Source organism: Eucyclogobius newberryi, unplaced genomic scaffold, assembly GCF_026437365.1.
Source record: "Eucyclogobius newberryi isolate DKJ021-1_F unplaced genomic scaffold, fEucNew1.0.hap1 SCAF_8, whole genome shotgun sequence".
Classification (NCBI taxonomy): domain Eukaryota; kingdom Metazoa; phylum Chordata; class Actinopteri; order Gobiiformes; family Gobiidae; genus Eucyclogobius; species Eucyclogobius newberryi.
Genome location: NW_027316500.1, coordinates 948,800 through 969,700, shown reverse-complemented (window position 1 = coordinate 969,700; position 20,901 = coordinate 948,800). Strand labels below are relative to the sequence as shown.

At 42.8% G+C, this 20,901-nt stretch overlaps 17 non-coding genes across 17 annotated transcripts; 3 read left to right on the top strand and 14 right to left on the bottom strand.

The window, feature by feature from the left end:
- Window positions 1-320: 320 nt before the first annotated feature.
- Window positions 321-394, bottom strand: trnat-agu (transfer RNA threonine (anticodon AGU)). The gene has a single exon. It is a non-coding gene; the product is annotated as a tRNA-Thr (tRNA).
- Window positions 395-480: 86 nt separating this feature from the next.
- On the bottom strand, window positions 481-554 carry trnan-guu (transfer RNA asparagine (anticodon GUU)). Its single transcript has one exon. It is a non-coding gene; the product is annotated as a tRNA-Asn (tRNA).
- Window positions 555-971: 417 nt separating this feature from the next.
- Window positions 972-1,062, bottom strand: trnar-ucu (transfer RNA arginine (anticodon UCU)). Its single transcript is given in 2 exon segments — window positions 972-1,007; window positions 1,026-1,062. It is a non-coding gene; the product is annotated as a tRNA-Arg (tRNA).
- Window positions 1,063-2,299: 1,237 nt separating this feature from the next.
- On the bottom strand, window positions 2,300-2,373 carry trnat-agu (transfer RNA threonine (anticodon AGU)). Its single transcript has one exon. It is a non-coding gene; the product is annotated as a tRNA-Thr (tRNA).
- Window positions 2,374-2,950: 577 nt separating this feature from the next.
- On the bottom strand, window positions 2,951-3,041 carry trnar-ucu (transfer RNA arginine (anticodon UCU)). The gene is given in 2 exon segments: window positions 2,951-2,986; window positions 3,005-3,041. It is a non-coding gene; the product is annotated as a tRNA-Arg (tRNA).
- Window positions 3,042-4,291: 1,250 nt separating this feature from the next.
- Window positions 4,292-4,365, bottom strand: trnat-agu (transfer RNA threonine (anticodon AGU)). The gene has a single exon. It is a non-coding gene; the product is annotated as a tRNA-Thr (tRNA).
- Window positions 4,366-4,942: 577 nt separating this feature from the next.
- On the bottom strand, window positions 4,943-5,033 carry trnar-ucu (transfer RNA arginine (anticodon UCU)). The gene is given in 2 exon segments: window positions 4,943-4,978; window positions 4,997-5,033. It is a non-coding gene; the product is annotated as a tRNA-Arg (tRNA).
- Window positions 5,034-6,286: 1,253 nt separating this feature from the next.
- trnat-agu (transfer RNA threonine (anticodon AGU)) lies at window positions 6,287-6,360 on the bottom strand. The gene has a single exon. It is a non-coding gene; the product is annotated as a tRNA-Thr (tRNA).
- A 577-nt stretch (window positions 6,361-6,937) lies between these two features.
- On the bottom strand, window positions 6,938-7,028 carry trnar-ucu (transfer RNA arginine (anticodon UCU)). Its single transcript is given in 2 exon segments — window positions 6,938-6,973; window positions 6,992-7,028. It is a non-coding gene; the product is annotated as a tRNA-Arg (tRNA).
- A 1,249-nt stretch (window positions 7,029-8,277) lies between these two features.
- Window positions 8,278-8,351, bottom strand: trnat-agu (transfer RNA threonine (anticodon AGU)). Its single transcript has one exon. It is a non-coding gene; the product is annotated as a tRNA-Thr (tRNA).
- Window positions 8,352-8,928: 577 nt separating this feature from the next.
- Window positions 8,929-9,019, bottom strand: trnar-ucu (transfer RNA arginine (anticodon UCU)). The gene is given in 2 exon segments: window positions 8,929-8,964; window positions 8,983-9,019. It is a non-coding gene; the product is annotated as a tRNA-Arg (tRNA).
- A 1,249-nt stretch (window positions 9,020-10,268) lies between these two features.
- On the bottom strand, window positions 10,269-10,342 carry trnat-agu (transfer RNA threonine (anticodon AGU)). Its single transcript has one exon. It is a non-coding gene; the product is annotated as a tRNA-Thr (tRNA).
- Window positions 10,343-10,918: 576 nt separating this feature from the next.
- Window positions 10,919-11,009, bottom strand: trnar-ucu (transfer RNA arginine (anticodon UCU)). The gene is given in 2 exon segments: window positions 10,919-10,954; window positions 10,973-11,009. It is a non-coding gene; the product is annotated as a tRNA-Arg (tRNA).
- Window positions 11,010-12,858: 1,849 nt separating this feature from the next.
- Window positions 12,859-12,949, bottom strand: trnar-ucu (transfer RNA arginine (anticodon UCU)). The gene is given in 2 exon segments: window positions 12,859-12,894; window positions 12,913-12,949. It is a non-coding gene; the product is annotated as a tRNA-Arg (tRNA).
- Window positions 12,950-18,190: 5,241 nt separating this feature from the next.
- trnal-caa (transfer RNA leucine (anticodon CAA)) lies at window positions 18,191-18,300 on the top strand. The gene is made up of 2 exons: window positions 18,191-18,228; window positions 18,262-18,300. It is a non-coding gene; the product is annotated as a tRNA-Leu (tRNA).
- Window positions 18,301-20,282: 1,982 nt separating this feature from the next.
- Window positions 20,283-20,356, top strand: trnan-guu (transfer RNA asparagine (anticodon GUU)). Its single transcript has one exon. It is a non-coding gene; the product is annotated as a tRNA-Asn (tRNA).
- Window positions 20,357-20,441: 85 nt separating this feature from the next.
- Window positions 20,442-20,515, top strand: trnat-agu (transfer RNA threonine (anticodon AGU)). The gene has a single exon. It is a non-coding gene; the product is annotated as a tRNA-Thr (tRNA).
- Window positions 20,516-20,901: the final 386 nt, after the last annotated feature.

The following is a 20,901-nucleotide window of genomic DNA, read 5'->3' as shown; positions in this document are numbered from 1 at the left end:
GGCTTTCCTATTTACCAATGTAGATAACAGGGGTTACAACAGTGACTCTGGTGGGTCTCGAACTCACAGCCTTTGAATGCCTTTGCAACTTTTGTCTGATTCCCCTTTTTCACAAAAGCAAAACAGTCATCCAAAAACGGTCTACATCAATCAATCAATCCTTACCATCAAACTGAGAAACAAGGAGTGAAAAGAGTGCATTCACTCTGTTTATTCAGGGATACTTTTCAATCTCTAATTAAAAAATGTAAAAGAGCTCTTTCGGGTGATAAGTTTTTCTGTACATGTAAACAACTGATTTGCTTGAAAGGCTATCATGAAGGCACTGCTGGGATTTGAACCCAGGATCTCCTGTTTACTAGACAGGCACTTTGACCATCTAAGCCACAGCGCCTCTTAAATGCTACTCTAACCTGTTTCAGCTAGATATTCAGTGACCAATATTACCTCATAGATTTTGCCTGCTATACGTCTTCCAATCGTCCCTGGGTGGGCTCGAACCACCAACCTCCCGGTTAACAGCCGAGCGCGCTGCCCAATTGCGCCACAGAGACAAACAGCCCGCTCAATAAAATATTTGCGAGTCGACAAGCCGCAATATCTTTTTTTTTAAAGCGAGCCAGCAACATTCGAAAGTTCAGCCCCTGTCCAATCAACTGTGTTTAATGGAGAGCGAGGGCATCAATCTTTCTACCTTTGAGCTAAATCCCCTGTACCAATGTAGCTATAAAAAACTGGAAGTCTTTCAATCAATCGACTCTCGCCAATTTATTGCGCACTCAATATCCTGCAGTTAATCTGGATATTGAGGAAAAATTGCAAGATAATGTTATTTGACATAATGCCGATGTATTTGCTTACTTTTTCAAGCACACTTGGCAATTGAACCTCGTTCAGCAGTGCCTTTCATCAGATAGTAAAGCGAGCAGATTTTCCATTGTAAAAAAACTAGTATGTTCTCTCACCATTAGCGACTCTGGTGGGACTCGAACCCACAACCTTTGAATGCCCTTGCAAATTATGCCTAGAAGTCCAATGCGCTATCCATTGCGCCACAGAGCCCATACATCCTTCCATGATGCTCATTTCCACAAACGCAAAACACGGTTTTCATCCAAAATGGGTCCACATCAGTCATTCCTTGCCAACAAACTGAGAATCAAAAAGTGAAAAGAGTGCAGTTAATCTGTGTGTGCAGGGATACTTTTCCATCTTATTCCAATTTGTAACAGCAGCGCATTTTCTGTCGTTGTAAATAATTTGCATGCTTGAATGGACAACTGAGTAGTAGTAGGTTTGAGATGGGCCGGTAATTATTTAGCACTGTGGCATCAAGACTGCTCTTCTTTAAGACAGGCTTAATGACTGCAGTTTTAAGGATCTTGGGAAAATTCCAGATCCAAGCAACATGTTGACTTTTTGATTGATTGGAGCCAACAGACTGCTCACCATAGACTTTAAAAATCTAGTAGGCAATGCATAAAGGCAGCATGTAGTGGAACTCAGACTTGTGGTGATCTCTTGGAAAGTTTTGTCAGCCACAAATGCAAAATGGGTTAACTCCAGTTGTCTAGCTGGCTGCGTGCTTGTTATCTGCAAATAATGGTATTTTTAATGTTCTGAACTGAGTCTTGCAAAGAAGACTGCAAACTCATTGCACCTGGAGAAATACAGAAACCATCAAAGTAACATTTACCACACTGTAATTTGAAATATTAACCCGCTTTGTCATTAGCAGGTCCAGAGTGTGCCCTTTCCCCTTGGTGGGGCCACTCAGGTGCTGAGTAAGACCAAAGCTTCTGAGGACAGCGCCAAACTCTTTAGAAGAAGACGAGGTTGAGCGGGACGTGAAGGAAGGAAGGAACAGTCACTCACGTACGGGAAACTCCTACCAAGCAGTGGCCAGCCTATAGCACACTGGGATTCTGTGGTAATTGAACCAAGTTTAGCAGTTCCTTTCATCAGTTAATAACACAAGCAGGCTTTCCTATTTACCAATGTAGATAACAGGGGTTACAACAGTGACTCTGGTGGGTCTCGAACTCACAGCCTTTGAATGCCTTTGCAACTTTTGTCTGATTCCCCTTTTTCACAAAGCAAAACAGTCATCCAAAAACGGTCTACATCAATCAATCAATCCTTACCATCAAACTGAGAAACAAGGAGTGAAAAGAGTGCATTAACTCTGTTTATTCAGGGATACTTTTCAATCTCTAATTAAAAAATGTAAAAGAGCTCTTTCGGGTGATAAGTTTTTCTGTACATGTAAACAACTGATTTGCTGTAAAGGCTATCATGAAGGCACTGCTGGGATTTGAACCCAGGATCTCCTGTTTACTAGACAGGCACTTTGACCATCTAAGCCACAGCGCCTCTTAAATGCTACTCTAACCTGTTTCAGCTAGATATTCAGTGACCAATATTACCTCATAGATTTTGCCTGCTATACGTCTTCCAATCGTCCCTGGGTGGGCTCGAACCACCAACCTCCCGGTTAACAGCCGAGCGCCCTGGCCAATTGCGCCACAGAGACAAACAGCCCGCTCAATAAAATATTTGCGACTCGACAAGCCGCAATATCTTTTTTTTTAAAGCGAACCAGCAACATTCGAAAGTTCAGCCCCTGTCCAATCAACTGTGTTTAATGGAGAGCGAGGGCATCAATCTTTCTACCTTTGAGCTAAATCCCCTGTACCAATGTAGCTATAAAAAACTGGAAGTCTTTCAATCAATCGACTCTCGCCAATTTATTGCGCACTCAATATCCTGCAGTTAATCTGGATATTGAGGAAAAATTGCAAGATAATGTTATTTGACATAATGCCGATGTATTTGCTTACTTTTTCAAGCACACTTGGCAATTGAACCTCGTTCAGCAGTGCCTTTCATCAGATAGTAAAGCGAGCAGATTTTCCATTGTAAAAAAAGTAGTATGTTCTCTCACCATTAGCGACTCTGGTGGGACTCGAACCCACAACCTTTGAATGCCCTTGCAAATTATGCCTAGAAGTCCAATGTGCTATCCATTGCGCCACAGAGCCCATACATCCTTCCATGATGCTCATTTCCACAAACGCAAAACACGGTTTTCATCCAAAATGGGTCCACATCAGTCATTCCTTGCCAACAAACTGAGAATCAAAAAGTGAAAAGAGTGCAGTTAATCTGTGTGTGCAGGGATACTTTTCCATCTTATTCCAATTTGTAACAGCAGCGCATTTTCTGTCGTTGTAAATGATTTGCATGCTTGAATGGACAACTGAGTAGTAGTAGGTTTGAGATGGGCCGGTAATTATTTAGCACTGTGGCATCAAGACTGCTCTTCTTTAAGACAGGCTTAATGACTGCAGTTTTAAGGATCTTGGGAAAATTCCAGATCCAAGCAACATGTTGACTTTTTGATTGATTGGAGCCAACAGACTGCTCACCATAGACTTTAAAAATCTAGTAGGCAATGCATAAAGGCAGCATGTAGTGGAACTCAGACTTGTGGTGATCTCTTGGAAAGTTTTGTCAGCCACAAATGCAAAATGGGTTAACTCCAGTTGTCTAGCTGGCTGCGTGCTTGTTATCTGCAAATAATGGTATTTTTAATGTTCTGAACTGAGTCTTGCAAAGAAGACTGCAAACTCATTGCACCTGGAGAAATACAGAAACCATCAAAGTAACATTTACCACACTGTAATTTGAAATATTAACCCGCTTTGTCATTAGCAGGTCCAGAGTGTGCCCTTTGCCCTTGGTGGGGCCACTCAGGTGCTGAGTAAGACCAAAGCTTCTGAGGACAGCGCCAAACTCTTTAGAAGAAGACGAGGTTGAGCGGGACGTGAAGGAAGGAAGGAACAGTCACTCACGTACGGGAAACTCCTACCAAGCAGTGGCCAGCCTATAGCACACTGGGATTCTGTGGTAATTGAACCAAATTTAGCAGTTCCTTTCATCAGTTAATAACACAAGCAGGCTTTCCTATTTACCAATGTAGATAACAGGGGTTACAACAGTGACTCTGGTGGGTCTCGAACTCACAGCCTTTGAATGCCTTTGCAACTTTTGTCTGATTCCCCTTTTTCACAAAAGCAAAACAGTCATCCAAAAACGGTCTACATCAATCAATCAATCAATCAATCAATCCTTACCATCAAACTGAGAAACAAGGAGTGAAAAGAGTGCATTTACTCTGTTTATTCAGGGATACTTTTCAATCTCTAATTAAAAAATGTAAAAGAGCTCTTTCGGGTGATAAGTTTTTCTGTACATGTAAACAACTGATTTGCTTGAAAGGCTATCATGAAGGCACTGCTGGGATTTGAACCCAGGATCTCCTGTTTACTAGACAGGCACTTTGACCATCTAAGCCACAGCGCCTCTTAAAAGCTGCTCCGACCTGTTTCAGCTAGATATTCAGTGACCAATATTACCTCATAGATTTTGCCTGCTATACCTCTTCCAATCGTCCCTGGGTGGGCTCGAACCACCAACCTCCCGGTTAACAGCCGAGCACGCTGCCCAATTGCGCCACAGAGACAAACAGCCCTCTCAATAAAATATTTGCGAGTCGACAAGCCGCAATATCTTTTTTTTTAAAGCGAGCCAGCAACATTCGAAAGTTCAGCCCCTGTCCAATCAACTGTGTTTAATGGAGAGCGAGGGCATCAATCTTTCTACCTTTGAGCTAAATCCCCTGTACCAATGTAGCTATAAAAAACTGGAAGTCTTTCAATCAATCGACTCTCGCCAATTTATTGCGCACTCAATATCCTGCAGTTAATCTGGATATTGAGGAAAAATTGCAAGATAATGTTATTTGACATAATGCCGATGTATTTGCTTACTTTTTCAAGCACACTTGGCAATTGAACCTCGTTCAGCAGTGCCTTTCATCAGATAGTAAAGCGAGCAGATTTTCCATTGTAAAAAAAATAGTATGTTCTCTCACCATTAGCGACTCTGGTGGGACTCGAACCCACAACCTTTGAATGCCCTTGCAAATTATGCCTAGAAGTCCAATGCGCTATCCATTGCGCCACAGAGCCCATACATCGTTCCATGATGCTCATTTCCACAAACGCAAAACACGTTTTTCATCCAAAATGGGTCCACATCAGTCATTCCTTGCCAACAAACTGAGAATCAAAAAGTGAAAAGAGTGCAGTTAATCTGTGTGTGCAGGGATACTTTTCCATCTTATTCCAATTTGTAACAGCAGCGCATTTTCTGTCGTTGTAAATAATTTGCATGCTTGAATGGACAACTGAGTAGTAGTAGGTTTGAGATGGGCCGGTAATTATTTAGCACTGTGGCATCAAGACTGCTCTTCTTTAAGACAGGCTTAATGACTGCAGTTTTAAGGATCTTGGGAAAATTCCAGATCCAAGCAACATGTTGACTTTTTGATTGATTGGAGCCAACAGACTGCTCACCATAGACTTTAAAAATCTAGTAGGCAATGCATAAAGGCAGCATGTAGTGGAACTCAGACTTGTGGTGATCTCTTGGAAAGTTTTGTCAGCCACAAATGCAAAATGGGTTAACTCCAGTTGTCTAGCTGGCTGCGTGCTTGTTATCTGCAAATAATGGTATTTTTAATGTTCTGAACTGAGTCTTGCAAAGAAGACTGCAAACTCATTGCACCTGGAGAAATACAGAAACCATCAAAGTAACATTTACCACACTGTAATTTGAAATATTAACCCGCTTTGTCATTAGCAGGTCCAGAGTGTGCCCTTTCCCCTTGGTGGGGCCACTCAGGTGCTGAGTAAGACCAAAGCTTCTGAGGACAGCGCCAAACTCTTTAGAAGAAGACGAGGTTGAGCGGGACGTGAAGGAAGGAAGGAACAGTCACTCACGTACGGGAAACTCCTACCAAGCAGTGGCCAGCCTATAGCACACTGGGATTCTGTGGTAATTGAACCAAGTTTAGCAGTTCCTTTCATCAGTTAATAACACAAGCAGGCTTTCCTATTTACCAATGTAGATAACAGGGGTTACAACAGTGACTCTGGTGGGTCTCGAACTCACAGCCTTTGAATGCCTTTGCAACTTTTGTCTGATTCCCCTTTTTCACAAAGCAAAACAGTCATCCAAAAACGGTCTACATCAATCAATCAATCAATAAATCAATCAATCCTTACCATCAAACTGAGAAACAAGGAGTGAAAAGAGTGCATTTACTCTGTTTATTCAGGGATACTTTTCAATCTCTAATTAAAAAATGTAAAAGAGCTCTTTCGGGTGATAAGTTTTTCTGTACATGTAAACAACTGATTTGCTTGAAAGGCTATCATGAAGGCACTGCTGGGATTTGAACCCAGGATCTCCTGTTTACTAGACAGGCACTTTGACCATCTAAGCCACAGCGCCTCTTAAAAGCTGCTCCAACCTGTTTCAGCTAGATATTCAGTGACCAATATTACCTCATAGATTTTGCCTGCTATACCTCTTCCAATCGTCCCTGGGTGGGCTCGAACCACCAACCTCCCGGTTAACAGCCGAGCACGCTGCCCAATTGCGCCACAGAGACAAACAGCCCTCTCAATAAAATATTTGCGAGTCGACAAGCCGCAATATCTTTTTTTTTAAAGCGAGCCAGCAACATTCGAAAGTTCAGCCCCTGTCCAATCAACTGTGTTTAATGGAGAGCGAGGGCATCAATCTTTCTACCTTTGAGCTAAATCCCCTGTACCAATGTAGCTATAAAAAACTGGAAGTCTTTCAATCAATCGACTCTCGCCAATTTATTGCGCACTCAATATCCTGCAGTTAATCTGGATATTGAGGAAAAATTGCAAGATAATGTTATTTGACATAATGCCGATGTATTTGCTTACTTTTTCAAGCACACTTGGCAATTGAACCTCGTTCAGCAGTGCCTTTCATAAGATAGTAAAGCGAGCAGATTTTCCATTGTAAAAAAACTAGTATGTTCTCTCACCATTAGCGACTCTGGTGGGACTCGAACCCACAACCTTTGAATGCCCTTGCAAATTATGCCTAGAAGTCCAATGCGCTATCCATTGCGCCACAGAGCCCATACATCCTTCCATGATGCTCATTTCCACAAACGCAAAACACGGTTTTCATCCAAAATGGGTCCACATCAGTCATTCCTTGCCAACAAACTGAGAATCAAAAAGTGAAAAGAGTGCAGTTAATCTGTGTGTGCAGGGATACTTTTCCATCTTATTCCAATTTGTAACAGCAGCGCATTTTCTGTCGTTGTAAATAATTTGCATGCTTGAATGGACAACTGAGTAGTAGTAGGTTTGAGATGGGCCGGTAATTATTTAGCACTGTGGCATCAAGACTGCTCTTCTTTAAGACAGGCTTAATGACTGCAGTTTTAAGGATCCTGGGAAAATTCCAGATCCAAGCAACATGTTGACTTTTTGATTGATTGGAGCCAACAGACTGCTCACCATAGACTTTAAAAATCTAGTAGGCAATGCATAAAGGCAGCATGTAGTGGAACTCAGACTTGTGGTGATCTCTTGGAAAGTTTTGTCAGCCACAAATGCAAAATGGGTTAACTCCAGTTGTCTAGCTGGCTGCGTGCTTGTTATCTGCAAATAATGGTATTTTTAATGTTCTGAACTGAGTCTTGCAAAGAAGACTGCAAACTCATTGCACCTGGAGAAATACAGAAACCATCAAAGTAACATTTACCACACTGTAATTTGAAATATTAACCCGCTTTGTCATTAGCAGGTCCAGAGTGTGCCCTTTCCCCTTGGTGGGGCCACTCAGGTGCTGAGTAAGACCAAAGCTTCTGAGGACAGCGCCAAACTCTTTAGAAGAAGACGAGGTTGAGCGGGACGTGAAGGAAGGAAGGAACAGTCACTCACGTACGGGAAACTCCTACCAAGCAGTGGCCAGCCTATAGCACACTGGGATTCTGTGGTAATTGAACCAAGTTTAGCAGTTCCTTTCATCAGTTAATAACACAAGCAGGCTTTCCTATTTACCAATGTAGATAACAGGGGTTACAACAGTGACTCTGGTGGGTCTCGAACTCACAGCCTTTGAATGCCTTTGCAACTTTTGTCTGATTCCCCTTTTTCACAAAGCAAAACAGTCATCCAAAAACGGTCTACATCAATCAATCAATCAATCAATCAATCCTTACCATCAAACTGAGAAACAAGGAGTGAAAAGAGTGCATTTACTCTGTTTATTCAGGGATACTTTTCAATCTCTAATTAAAAAATGTAAAAGAGCTCTTTCGGGTGATAAGTTTTTCTGTACATGTAAACAACTGATTTGCTTGAAAGGCTATCATGAAGGCACTGCTGGGATTTGAACCCAGGATCTCCTGTTTACTAGACAGGCACTTTGACCATCTAAGCCACAGCGCCTCTTAAAAGCTGCTCCAACCTGTTTCAGCTAGATATTCAGTGACCAATATTACCTCATAGATTTTGCCTGCTATACCTCTTCCAATCGTCCCTGGGTGGGCTCGAACCACCAACCTCCCGGTTAACAGCCGAGCGCGCTGCCCAATTGCGCCACAAAGACAAACAGCCCGCTCAATAAAATATTTGCGAGTCGACAAGCCGCAATATCTTTTTTTTTAAAGCGAGCCAGCAACATCCGAAAGTTCAGCCCCTGTCCAATCAACTGTGTTTAATGGAGAGCGAGGGCATCAATCTTTCTACCTTTGAGCTAAATCCCCTGTACCAATGTAGCTATAAAAAACTGGAAGTCTTTCAATCAATCGACTCTCGCCAATTTATTGCGCACTCAATATCCTGCAGTTAATCTGGATATTGAGGAAAAATTGCAAGATAATGTTATTTGACATAATGCCGATGTATTTGCTTACTTTTTCAAGCACACTTGGCAATTGAACCTCGTTCAGCAGTGCCTTTCATCAGATAGTAAAGCGAGCAGATTTTCCATTGTAAAAAAAGTAGTATGTTCTCTCACCATTAACGACTCTGGTGGGACTCGAACCCACAACCTTTGAATGCCCTTACAAATTATGCCTAGAAGTCCAATGCGCTATCCATTGCTCCACAGAGCCCATACATCCTTCCATGATGCTCATTTCCACAAACGCAAAACACGGTTTTCATCCAAAATGGGTCCACATCAGTCATTCCTTGCCAACAAACTGAGAATCAAAAAGTGAAAAGAGTGCAGTTAATCTGTGTGTGCAGGGATACTTTTCCATCTTATTCCAATTTGTAACAGCAGCGCATTTTCTGTCGTTGTAAATGATTTGCATGCTTGAATGGACAACTGAGTAGTAGTAGGTTTGAGATGGGCCGGTAATTATTTAGCACTGTGGCATCAAGACTGCTCTTCTTTAAGACAGGCTTAATGACTGCAGTTTTAAGGATCTTGGGAAAATTCCAGATCCAAGCAACATGTTGACTTTTTGATTGATTGGAGCCAACAGACTGCTCACCATAGACTTTAAAAATCTAGTAGGCAATGCATAAAGGCAGCATGTAGTGGAACTCAGACTTGTGGTGATCTCTTGGAAAGTTTTGTCAGCCACAAATGCAAAATGGGTTAACTCCAGTTGTCTAGCTGGCTGCGTGCTTGTTATCTGCAAATAATGGTATTTTTAATGTTCTGAACTGAGTCTTGCAAAGAAGACTGCAAACTCATTGCACCTGGAGAAATACAGAAACCATCAAAGTAACATTTACCACACTGTAATTTGAAATATTAACCCGCTTTGTCATTAGCAGGTCCAGAGTGTGCCCTTTGCCCTTGGTGGGGCCACTCAGGTGCTGAGTAAGACCAAAGCTTCTGAGGACAGCGCCAAACTCTTTAGAAGAAGACGAGGTTGAGCGGGACGTGAAGGAAGGAAGGAACAGTCACTCACGTACGGGAAACTCCTACCAAGCAGTGGCCAGCCTATAGCACACTGGGATTCTGTGGTAATTGAACCAAATTTAGCAGTTCCTTTCATCAGTTAATAACACAAGCAGGCTTTCCTATTTACCAATGTAGATAACAGGGGTTACAACAGTGACTCTGGTGGGTCTCGAACTCACAGTCTTTGAATGCCTTTGCAACTTTTGTCTGATTCCCCTTTTTCACAAAGCAAAACAGTCATCCAAAAACGGTCTACATCAATCAATCAATCAATCAATCAATCCTTACCATCAAACTGAGAAACAAGGAGTGAAAAGAGTGCATTTACTCTGTTTATTCAGGGATACTTTTCAATCTCTAATTAAAAAATGTAAAAGAGCTCTTTCGGGTGATAAGTTTTTCTGTACATGTAAACAACTGATTTGCTTGAAAGGCTATCATGAAGGCACTGCTGGGATTTGAACCCAGGATCTCCTGTTTACTAGACAGGCACTTTGACCATCTAAGCCACAGCGCCTCTTAAAGCTACTCCAACCTGTTTCAGCTAGATATTCAGTGACCAATATTACCTCATAGATTTTGCCTGCTATACCTCTTCCAATCGTCCCTGGGTGGGCTCGAACCACCAACCTCCCGGTTAACAGCCGAGCGCGCTGCCCAATTGCGCCACAAAGACAAACAGCCCGCTCAATAAAATATTTGCGAGTCGACAAGCCGCAATATCTTTTTTTTTAAAGCGAGCCAGCAACATCCGAAAGTTCAGCCCCTGTCCAATCAACTGTGTTTAATGGAGAGCGAGGGCATCAATCTTTCTACCTTTGAGCTAAATCCCCTGTACCAATGTAGCTATAAAAAACTGGAAGTCTTTCAATCAATCGACTCTCGCCAATTTATTGCGCACTCAATATCCTGCAGTTAATCTGGATATTGAGGAAAAATTGCAAGATAATGTTATTTGACATAATGCCGATGTATTTGCTTACTTTTTCAAGCACACTTGGCAATTGAACCTCGTTCAGCAGTGCCTTTCATCAGATAGTAAAGCGAGCAGATTTTCCATTGTAAAAAAACTAGTATGTTCTCTCACCATTAGCGACTCTGGTGGGACTCGAACCCACAACCTTTGAATGCCCTTACAAATTATGCCTAGAAGTCCAATGCGCTATCCATTGCGCCACAGAGCCCACACATCCTTCCATGATGCTCATTTCCACAAACGCAAAACACGGTTTTCATCCAAAATGGGTCCACATCAGTCATTCCTTGCCAACAAACTGAGAATCAAAAAGTGAAAAGAGTGCAGTTAATCTGTGTGTGCAGGGATACTTTTCCATCTTATTCCAATTTGTAACAGCAGCGCATTTTCTGTCGTTGTAAATGATTTGCATGCTTGAATGGACAACTGAGTAGTAGTAGGTTTGAGATGGGCCGGTAATTATTTAGCACTGTGGCATCAAGACTGCTCTTCTTTAAGACAGGCTTAATGACTGCAGTTTTAAGGATCTTGGGAAAATTCCAGATCCAAGCAACATGTTGACTTTTTGATTGATTGGAGCCAACAGACTGCTCACCATAGACTTTAAAAATCTAGTAGGCAATGCATAAAGGCAGCATGTAGTGGAACTCAGACTTGTGGTGATCTCTTGGAAAGTTTTGTCAGCCACAAATGCAAAATGGGTTAACTCCAGTTGTCTAGCTGGCTGCGTGCTTGTTATCTGCAAATAATGGTATTTTTAATGTTCTGAACTGAGTCTTGCAAAGAAGACTGCAAACTCATTGCACCTGGAGAAATACAGAAACCATCAAAGTAACATTTACCACACTGTAATTTGAAATATTAACCCGCTTTGTCATTAGCAGGTCCAGAGTGTGCCCTTTGCCCTTGGTGGGGCCACTCAGGTGCTGAGTAAGACCAAAGCTTCTGAGGACAGCGCCAAACTCTTTAGAAGAAGACGAGGTTGAGCGGGACGTGAAGGAAGGAAGGAACAGTCACTCACGTACGGGAAACTCCTACCAAGCAGTGGCCAGCCTATAGCACACTGGGATTCTGTGGTAATTGAACCAAATTTAGCAGTTCCTTTCATCAGTTAATAACACAAGCAGGCTTTCCTATTTACCAATGTAGATAACAGGGGTTACAACAGTGACTCTGGTGGGTCTCGAACTCACAGCCTTTGCAACTTTTGTCTGATTCCCCTTTTTCACAAAAGCAAAACAGTCATCCAAAAACGGTCTACATCAATCAATCAATCAATCAATCAATCCTTACCATCAAACTGAGAAACAAGGAGTGAAAAGAGTGCATTTACTCTGTTTATTCAGGGATACTTTTCAATCTCTAATTAAAAAATGTAAAAGAGCTCTTTCGGGTGATAAGTTTTTCTGTACATGTAAACAACTGATTTGCTTGAAAGGCTATCATGAAGGCACTTTGACCATCTAAGCCTCAGCTCCTCTTACAATCTACTCTAACCTGTTTCAGCTAGATATTCAGTGACCAATATTACCTCATAGATTTTGCCTGCTATACCTCTTCCAATCGTCCCTGGGTGGGCTCGAACCACCAACCTCCCGGTTAACAGCCGAGCGCCCTGGCCAATTGCGCCACAGAGACAAACAGCCCGCTCAATAAAATATTTGTGACTAAACAAGCCGCAATATCTTTTTTTTTAAAGCGAGCCAGCAACATTCGAAAGTTCAGCCCCTGTCCAATCAACTGTGTTTAATGGAGAGCAAGTGCATCAGTCTTTCTACCTTTGAGCTAAATCCCCTGTACCAATGTAGCTATTAAAAAAACTGGAAGTCTTTCAATCAATCGACTCTCGCCAATTTATTGCGCACTCAATATACTGCAGTTAATCTGGATATTGAGGAAAAATTGCAAGATAATGTTATTTGACATAATGCCGATGTATTTGCTTACTTTTTCAAGCACACTTGGCAATTGAACCTCGTTCAGCAGTGCCTTTCATCAGATAGTAAAGCGAGCAGATTTTCCATTGTAAAAAAACTAGTATGTTCTCTCACCATTAGCGACTCTGGTGGGACTCGAACCCACAACCTTTGAATGCCCTTGCAAATTATGCCTAGAAGTCCAATGCACTATCCATTGAGCCACAGAGCCCATACATCCTTCCATGATGCTCATTTCCACAAACGCAAAACACGGTTTTCATCCAAAATGGGCCCACATCAGTCATTCCTTGCCAACAAACTGAGAATCAAAAAGTGAAAAGAGTGCAGTTAATCTGTGTGTGCAGGGATACTTTTCCATCTTATTCCAATTTGTAACAGCAGCGCATTTTCTGTCGTTGTAAATAATTTGCATGCTTGAATGGACAACTGAGTAGTAGTAGGTTTGAGATGGGCCGGTAATTATTTAGCACTGTGGTATCAAGACTGCTCTTCTTTAAGAGAGGCTTAATGACTGCAGTTTTAAGGATCTTGGGAAAATTCCAGATCCAAGCAACATGTTGACTTTTTGATTGATTGGAGCCAACAGACTGCTCACCATAGACTTTAAAAATCTAGTAGGCAATGCATAAAGGCAGCATGTAGTGGAACTCAGACTTGTGGTGATCTCTTGGAAAGTTTTGTCAGCCACAAATGCAAAATGGGTTAACTCCAGTTGTCTAGCTGGCTGCGTGCTTGTTATCTGCAAATAATGGTATTTTTAATGTTCTGAACTGAGTCTTGCAAAGAAGACTGCAAACTCATTGCACCTGGAGAAATACAGAAACCATCAAAGTAACATTTACCACACTGTAATTTGAAATATTAACCCGCTTTGTCATTAGCAGGTCCAGAGTGTGCCCTTTGCCCTTGGTGGGACCACTCAGGTGCTGAGTAAGACCAAAGCTTCTGAGGACAGCGCCAAACTCTTTAGAAGAAGACGAGGTTGAGCGGGACGTGAAGGAAGGAAGGAACAGTCACTCACGTACGGGAAACTCCTACCAAGCAGTGGCCAGCCTATAGCACACTGGGATTCTGTGGTAATTGAACCAAGTTTAGCAGTTCCTTTCATCAGTTAATAACACAAGCAGGCTTTCCTATTTACCAATGTAGATAACAGGGGTTACAACAGTGACTCTGGTGGGTCTCGAACTCACAGCCTTTGAATGCCTTTGCAACTTTTGTCTGATTCCCCTTTTTCACAAAAGCAAAACAGTCATCCAAAAACGGTCTACATCAATCAATCAATCCTTACCATCAAACTGAGAAACAAGGAGTGAAAAGAGTGCATTTACTCTGTTTATTCAGGGATACTTTTCAATCTCTAATTAAAAAATGTAAAAGAGCTCTTTCGGGTGATACGTTTTTCTGTACATGTAAACAAATGATTTGCTTGAAAGGCTATCATGAAGGCACTGCTGAGATTTGAACCCAGGATCTCCTGTTTACTAGACAGGCACTTTGACCATCTAAGCGCCTCTTAAATGCTACTCTAACCTGTTTCAGCTAGATATTCAGTGACCAATATTACCTCGTAGATTTTGCCTGCTATACCTCTTCCAATGGTCCCTGGGTGGGCTCGAACCACCAACCTCCTGGTTAACAGCCGAGCGCGCTGGCCAATTGCGCCACAGAGACAAACAGCCCGCTAAATAAAATATTTGCGACTCGACAAGCCGCAATATCTTTTTTTTTAAAGCGAGCCAGCAACATTCGAAAGTTCAGCCCCTGTCCAATCAACTGTGTTTAATGGAGAGGGAGGGCATCAATCTTTCTACCTTTGAGCTAAATCCCCTGTACCAATGTAGCTATAAAAAAACTGGAAGTCTTTCAATCAATCGACTCTCGCCAATTTATTGCGCACTCAATATACTGCAGTTAATCTGGATATTGAGGAAAAATCGCAAGATAATGTTATTTGACATAATGCCGATGTATTTGCTTACTTTTTCAAGCACACTTGGCAATTGAACCTCGTTCAGCAGTGTCTTTCATCAGATGGTAAAGCGAGCAGATTTTCCATTGTAAAAAACTAATATGTTCTCTCACCATTAGCGACTCTGGTGGGTTTCACGATTCAGGGACTTACGCATAGTCTAATCAAACAAACAATAGTCAATAACTCTTTCGTGTAGTTTATTTATCAAATGGGCAATCAAAAAGGGCACCGGAGCAGAAATGCGCACAGGTAAATCACAGGTGATGTTATATCAGATTTAACAACAGATTTCATGCAGATAATGTTAAACCAGGGTTTTGCCTTTGATAATCAAACGTGTCTGTGCTAATCTATATCAAAAAGAGGGAAAGTGAGAAGCTAAGGGAGGAGGAACAGCTGAGTTCTACCCAAATCACGCCACAAAAGAACCGCACACTGAACTCGGCTTACGATTTTGTAGAACTCGGTCCGGCTGGTCCTTGTCCGCGGACGAGATCCGTGGCGAGGCAGGGGCGTGGAGCGGTGTGGCGGGCGAAGGCAGTGGCGTGCCGCGATGTCCGTGACGCGGGGCGGCAGCGGTGGCGCGAGACGGCGCGTAGAGCGGTGTGGCGGGCGAAGGCAGTGGCGTGCCGAGATGTCCGTGACGCGGGGCGGCAGCGGTGGCGCGAGGTGGCGCGTGGCGATGTCCGGGAGTTCCTTTGCGGTAGAACGCTTTAGCGGCGTGTTAGCTCCTCACGCGGCCTTTACTCAGATGAGAACGTAGCGCTGATCCACGTAAACGGCGTAGATTACTTCAAAAATAGGAGAAGCGAAGTAGAAAAGAAAGTCTCTGTCCGGTTTAGCGCTTAAGCTTAGTTCCAGGTGTTTCCAGGTGTTTTCAGAGTTCAGGGGGGCAATGAGGCTGGCCTAGTCTTGTCGACCCACGTGGCGGACGCTTTGTTGAGACAAAGGAAAAGTAAACAGGCTCGTCCGTGGAGACGGCTTCAAAGAGATAGACAAAGGCTTGAACAAAAAAAAAAAGAAGAAGAGAGCAAGAAGAGAAGAGAGGAGAAGAGAGCGTTCCAAGCTCGGAGCGTCTTTTTGTCACCTAGCGCCGCAGGGCACGCTGGGAGCGAAAGGGGCGGGCGCTACTGCGACGACACTTTAAACACTTTTGGCAGTTTGTGCACATTATTTCTTGAGGTAGATACATTTTACATCTTCTTTCACCTGTGATGGGCACTCGAGTTAAAGCATTGGGAATATAAAACCTTAAACAGTGGAAAAATACGTAACACAAGGTGAAACATGCGGTGTACGGAGTTGATTCGGACAAACATTCATGGCATAATCACATAAAACATAGTTTTCATCGGGGCGTCCTCCTGTAAGACTGTGGGGGAGAAGGTCTGTTATCGCCAAAGTCACAGCGGCTCCCTGCGGTGAGGGAGAGAGGGAGAAAGAAAACCCCCCAATGTTCAAAGAGAGATTTTCTGTTATCTGGCCGTGGAATGTCCATCTCCATTCCCCTACACTTGCAATGAGTTCAAATATAGGACAAACCGATTGTCAGGAGTGGGATTAGAACCCATTCCTCCACTTGTAGACCAAATTTGCTTACGCTTAGGTAGGAGTTTACCTTGACCCTGACACCTTGGACATTTCAGCGATGCTGACATTGAGCTCCCTTATCTCAAAGATAACGTTCCAAAAATCAGTACAAAGTAAATGCTTTGGCAACCTTACACTAGATGAAGTCTTTCCAATTATGTACAGTCCATATAAAGAGATGACTTTAACAGGTGATGAGAATTGAGTGAAATAGTTGAAATCTCATTGTTACAGAGGGTTTAATAATTCTTCTTTCGGTTCCAACAGAAGAAAATTTATGACCAAGATTTCACGGGTTGTAAAGGCAAGCAGTCCATAAAGCTTAAAATCAACTCCGCCCAACGTGGGGCTCGAACCCACGACCCTGAGATTAAGAGTTTTATATTCCCAATGCTTTAACTCGAGTGCCCATCACAGGTGAAAGAAGATGTAAAATGTATCTACGCTCCCAGCGTGCCCTGCGGCGCTAGGTGACAAAAAGACGCTCCGAGCTTGGAACGCTCTCTTCTCCTCTCTTCTCTTCTTGCTCTCTTCTTCTTTTTTTTTTGTTCAAGCCTTTGTCTATCTCTTTGAAGCCGTCTCCACGGACGAGCCTGTTTACTTTTCCTTTGTCTCAACAAAGCGTCCGCCACGTGGGTCGACAAGACTAGGCCAGCCTCATCGCCCCCCTGAACTCTGAAAACACCTGGAAACACCTGGAACTAAGCTTAAGCGCTAAACCGGACAGAGACTTTCTTTTCTACTTCGCTTCTCCTATTTTTGAAGTAATCTACGCCGTTTACGTGGATCAGCGCTACGTTCTCATCTGAGTAAAGGCCGCGTGAGGAGCTAACACGCCGCTAAAGCGTTCTACCGCAAAGGAACTCCCGGACATCGCCACGCGCCACCTCGCGCCACCGCTGCCGCCCCGCGTCACGGACATCTCGGCACGCCACTGCCTTCGCCCGCCACACCGCTCTACGCGCCGTCTCGCGCCACCGCTGCCGCCCCGCGTCACGGATATCGCGGCACGCCACTGCCTTCGCCCGCCACACCGCTCCACGCCGCTGCCTCGCCACGGATCTCGTCCGCGGACAAGGACCAGCCGGACCGAGTTCTACAAAATCGTAAGCCGACTTCAGTGTGCGGTTCTTTTGTGGCGTGATTTGGGTAGAACTCAGCTGTTCCTCCTCCCTTAGCTTCTCACTTTCCCTCTTTTTGATATAGATTATTATAGACACGTTTGATTATCAAAGGCAAAACCCTGGTTTAACATTATCTGCATGAAATCTGCTGTTAAATCTGATATAACATCACCTGTGATTTACCTGTGCGCATTTCTGCTCCGGTGCCCTTTTTGATTGCCCTTTTGATAAATAAACTACACGAAAGAGTTATTGACTATTGTTTGTTTGATTAGACTATGCGTAAGTCCCTGAATCGTGAAACACCCTTCAGACCTTTTAACGAGCGCGATTAAGGACCGTATCTTAGCTTTTTGGGTTTTACCCTGGTGCCCCGTCTTGTCTCGTTTCTGCTAAGAAATCTTCCTTAATCGTAAACTGAATACCTGTAGTTTGAGACCCTACACAAGGATGTGAATAGCCTGTTGGCTCCTGCTTCACTAAAGGTTCTATATCCATTCACTACACAGCTTTCTTGGATGCACTACTGCTGTTACGGCTCTCGACTGACATCTCAATTGCAATAGACTTTAAAAAGAAGCATTAGCTTGATGTGGACTTTTAAAGGACGCAGTAGTTTGATGTGACAACAACCACATCAAACTCCTTTAAAAAGAGACAGCAGTTTGATGTGTTTTTTTACCAAAGTATAGGTACGGTCATTTGTGCTACTGTAATAACGGATCTGATTCTGTATACTCACAGTTCACACAAATAAAGTGTCAGGATGGCCGAGCGGTCTAAAGCGCCAGACTCAAGGTAAACTCCTTCCTCGCCACAGGGGATTCTGTTCTCTGAATGGCGGCGTGGGTTCAAATCCCACTCCTGACAAAAAAAAAATATTTCCTTTGGAAAGGAAGCCATTTTTACATCCTAAATTACAAGCACATATGTGTGACAATGGACTGAAAACTTGTCGTATTGGCTTAAGATTTCAAATGAAGTGTTACTTCCGATGATGAATTGTGATGGCCAATCTACTACGTAGATGCTGTACTGTCAAAGCATTGAGTACATTCAAAGTGAACTGTATCATATGTCTTATACTGTAATTGTGACCACTCACTGAGAAATTAAAGTGATTAATTTACCAGACTTAGAACTGAAAAATTCTGGGTTTTCTGAAAGAGCTCTTTTACATTTTTTAATTAGAGATTGAAAAGTATCCCTGAATAAACAGAGTAAATGCACTCTTTTCACTCCTTGTTTCTCAGTTTGATGGTAAGGATTGATTGATTGATGTAGACCGTTTTTGGATGACTGTTTTGCTTTTGTGAAAAAGGGGAATCAGACAAAAGTTGCAAAGGCATTCAAAGGCTGTGAGTTCGAGACCCACCAGAGTCACTGTTGTAACCCCTGTTATCTACATTGGTAAATAGGAAAGCCTGCTTGTGTTATTAACTGATGAAAGGAACTGCTAAACTTGGTTCAATTACCACAGAATCCCAGTGTGCTATAGGCTGGCCACTGCTTGGTAGGAGTTTCCCGTACGTGAGTGACTGTTCCTTCCTTCCTTCACGTCCCGCTCAACCTCGTCTTCTTCTAAAGAGTTTGGCGCTGTCCTCAGAAGCTTTGGTCTTACTCAGCACCTGAGTGGCCCCACCAAGGGCAAAGGGCACACTCTGGACCTGCTAATGACAAAGCGGGTTAATATTTCAAATTACAGTGTGGTAAATGTTACTTTGATGGTTTCTGTATTTCTCCAGGTGCAATGAGTTTGCAGTCTTCTTTGCAAGACTCAGTTCAGAACATTAAAAATACCATTATTTGCAGATAACAAGCACGCAGCCAGCTAGACAACTGGAGTTAACCCATTTTGCATTTGTGGCTGACAAAACTTTCCAAGAGATCACCACAAGTCTGAGTTCCACTACATGCTGCCTTTATGCATTGCCTACTAGATTTTTAAAGTCTATGGTGAGCAGTCTGTTGGCTCCAATCAATCAAAAAGTCAACATGTTGCTTGGATCTGGAATTTTCCCAAGATCCTTAAAACTGCAGTCATTAAGCCTGTCTTAAAGAAGAGCAGTCTTGATGCCACAGTGCTAAATAATTACCGGCCCATCTCAAACCTATTACTACTCAGTTGTCCATTCAAGCATGCAAATTATTTACAACGACAGAAAATGCGCTGCTGTTACAAATTGGAATAAGATGGAAAAGTATCCCTGCACACACAGATTAACTGCACTCTTTTCACTTTTTGATTCTCAGTTTGTTGGCAAGGAATGACTGATGTGGACCCATTTTGGATGAAAACCGTGTTTTGCGTTTGTGGAAATGAGCATCATGGAAGGATGTATGGGCTCTGTGGTGCAATGGATAACGCATTGGACTTCTAGGCATAATTTGCAAGGGCATTCAAAGGTTGTGGATTCGAGTCCCACCAGAGTCGCTAATGGTGAGAGAACATACTAGTTTTTTTACAATGGAAAATCTGCTCGCTTTACTATCTGATGAAAGGCACTGCTGAACGAGGTTCAATTGCCAAGTGTGCTTGAAAAAGTAAGCAAATACATCGGCATTATGTCAAATAACATTATCTTGCAATTTTCCCTCAATATCCAGATTAACTGCAGGATATTGAGTGCGCAATAAATTGGCGAGAGTCGATTGATTGAAAGACTTCCAGTTTTTTTATAGCTACATTGGTACAGGGGATTTAGCTCAAAGGTAGAAAGATTGATGCCCTCACTCTCCATTAAACACAGTTGATTGGACAGGGGCTGAACTTTCGAATGTTGCTGGCTCTCTTTAAAAAAAAAGATATTGCGGCTTGTCGACTCGCAAATATTTTATTGAGCGGGCTGTTTGTCTCTGTGGCGCAATTGGCCAGCGCGCTCGGCTGTTAACCGGGAGGTTGGTGGTTCGAGCCCACCCAGGGACGATTGGAAGAGGTATAGCAGGCAAAATCTATGAGGTAATATTGGTCACTGAATATCTAGCTGAAACAGGTTGGAGTAGCTTTAAGAGGCGCTGTGGCTTAGATGGTCAAAGTGCCTGTCTAGTAAACAGGAGATCCTGGGTTCAAATCCCAACAGTGCCTTCATGATAGCCTTTCAAGCAAATCAGTTGTTTACATGTACAGAAAAACTTATCACTGAAAGAGCTCTTTTACATTTTTTAATTAGAGATTGAAAAGTATCCCTGAATAAACAGAGTAAATGCACTCTTTTCACTCCTTGTTTCTCAGTTTGATGGTAAGGATTGATTGATTGATTGATGTAGACCGTTTTTGGATGACTGTTTTGCTTTTGTGAAAAAGGGGAATCAGACAAAAGTTGCAAAGGCATTCAAAGGCTGTGAGTTCGAGACCCACCAGAGTCACTGCTGTAACCCCTGTTATCTACATTGGTAAATAGGAAAGCCTGCTTGTGTTATTAACTGATGAAAGGAACTGCTAAATTTGGTTCAATTACCACAGAATCCCAG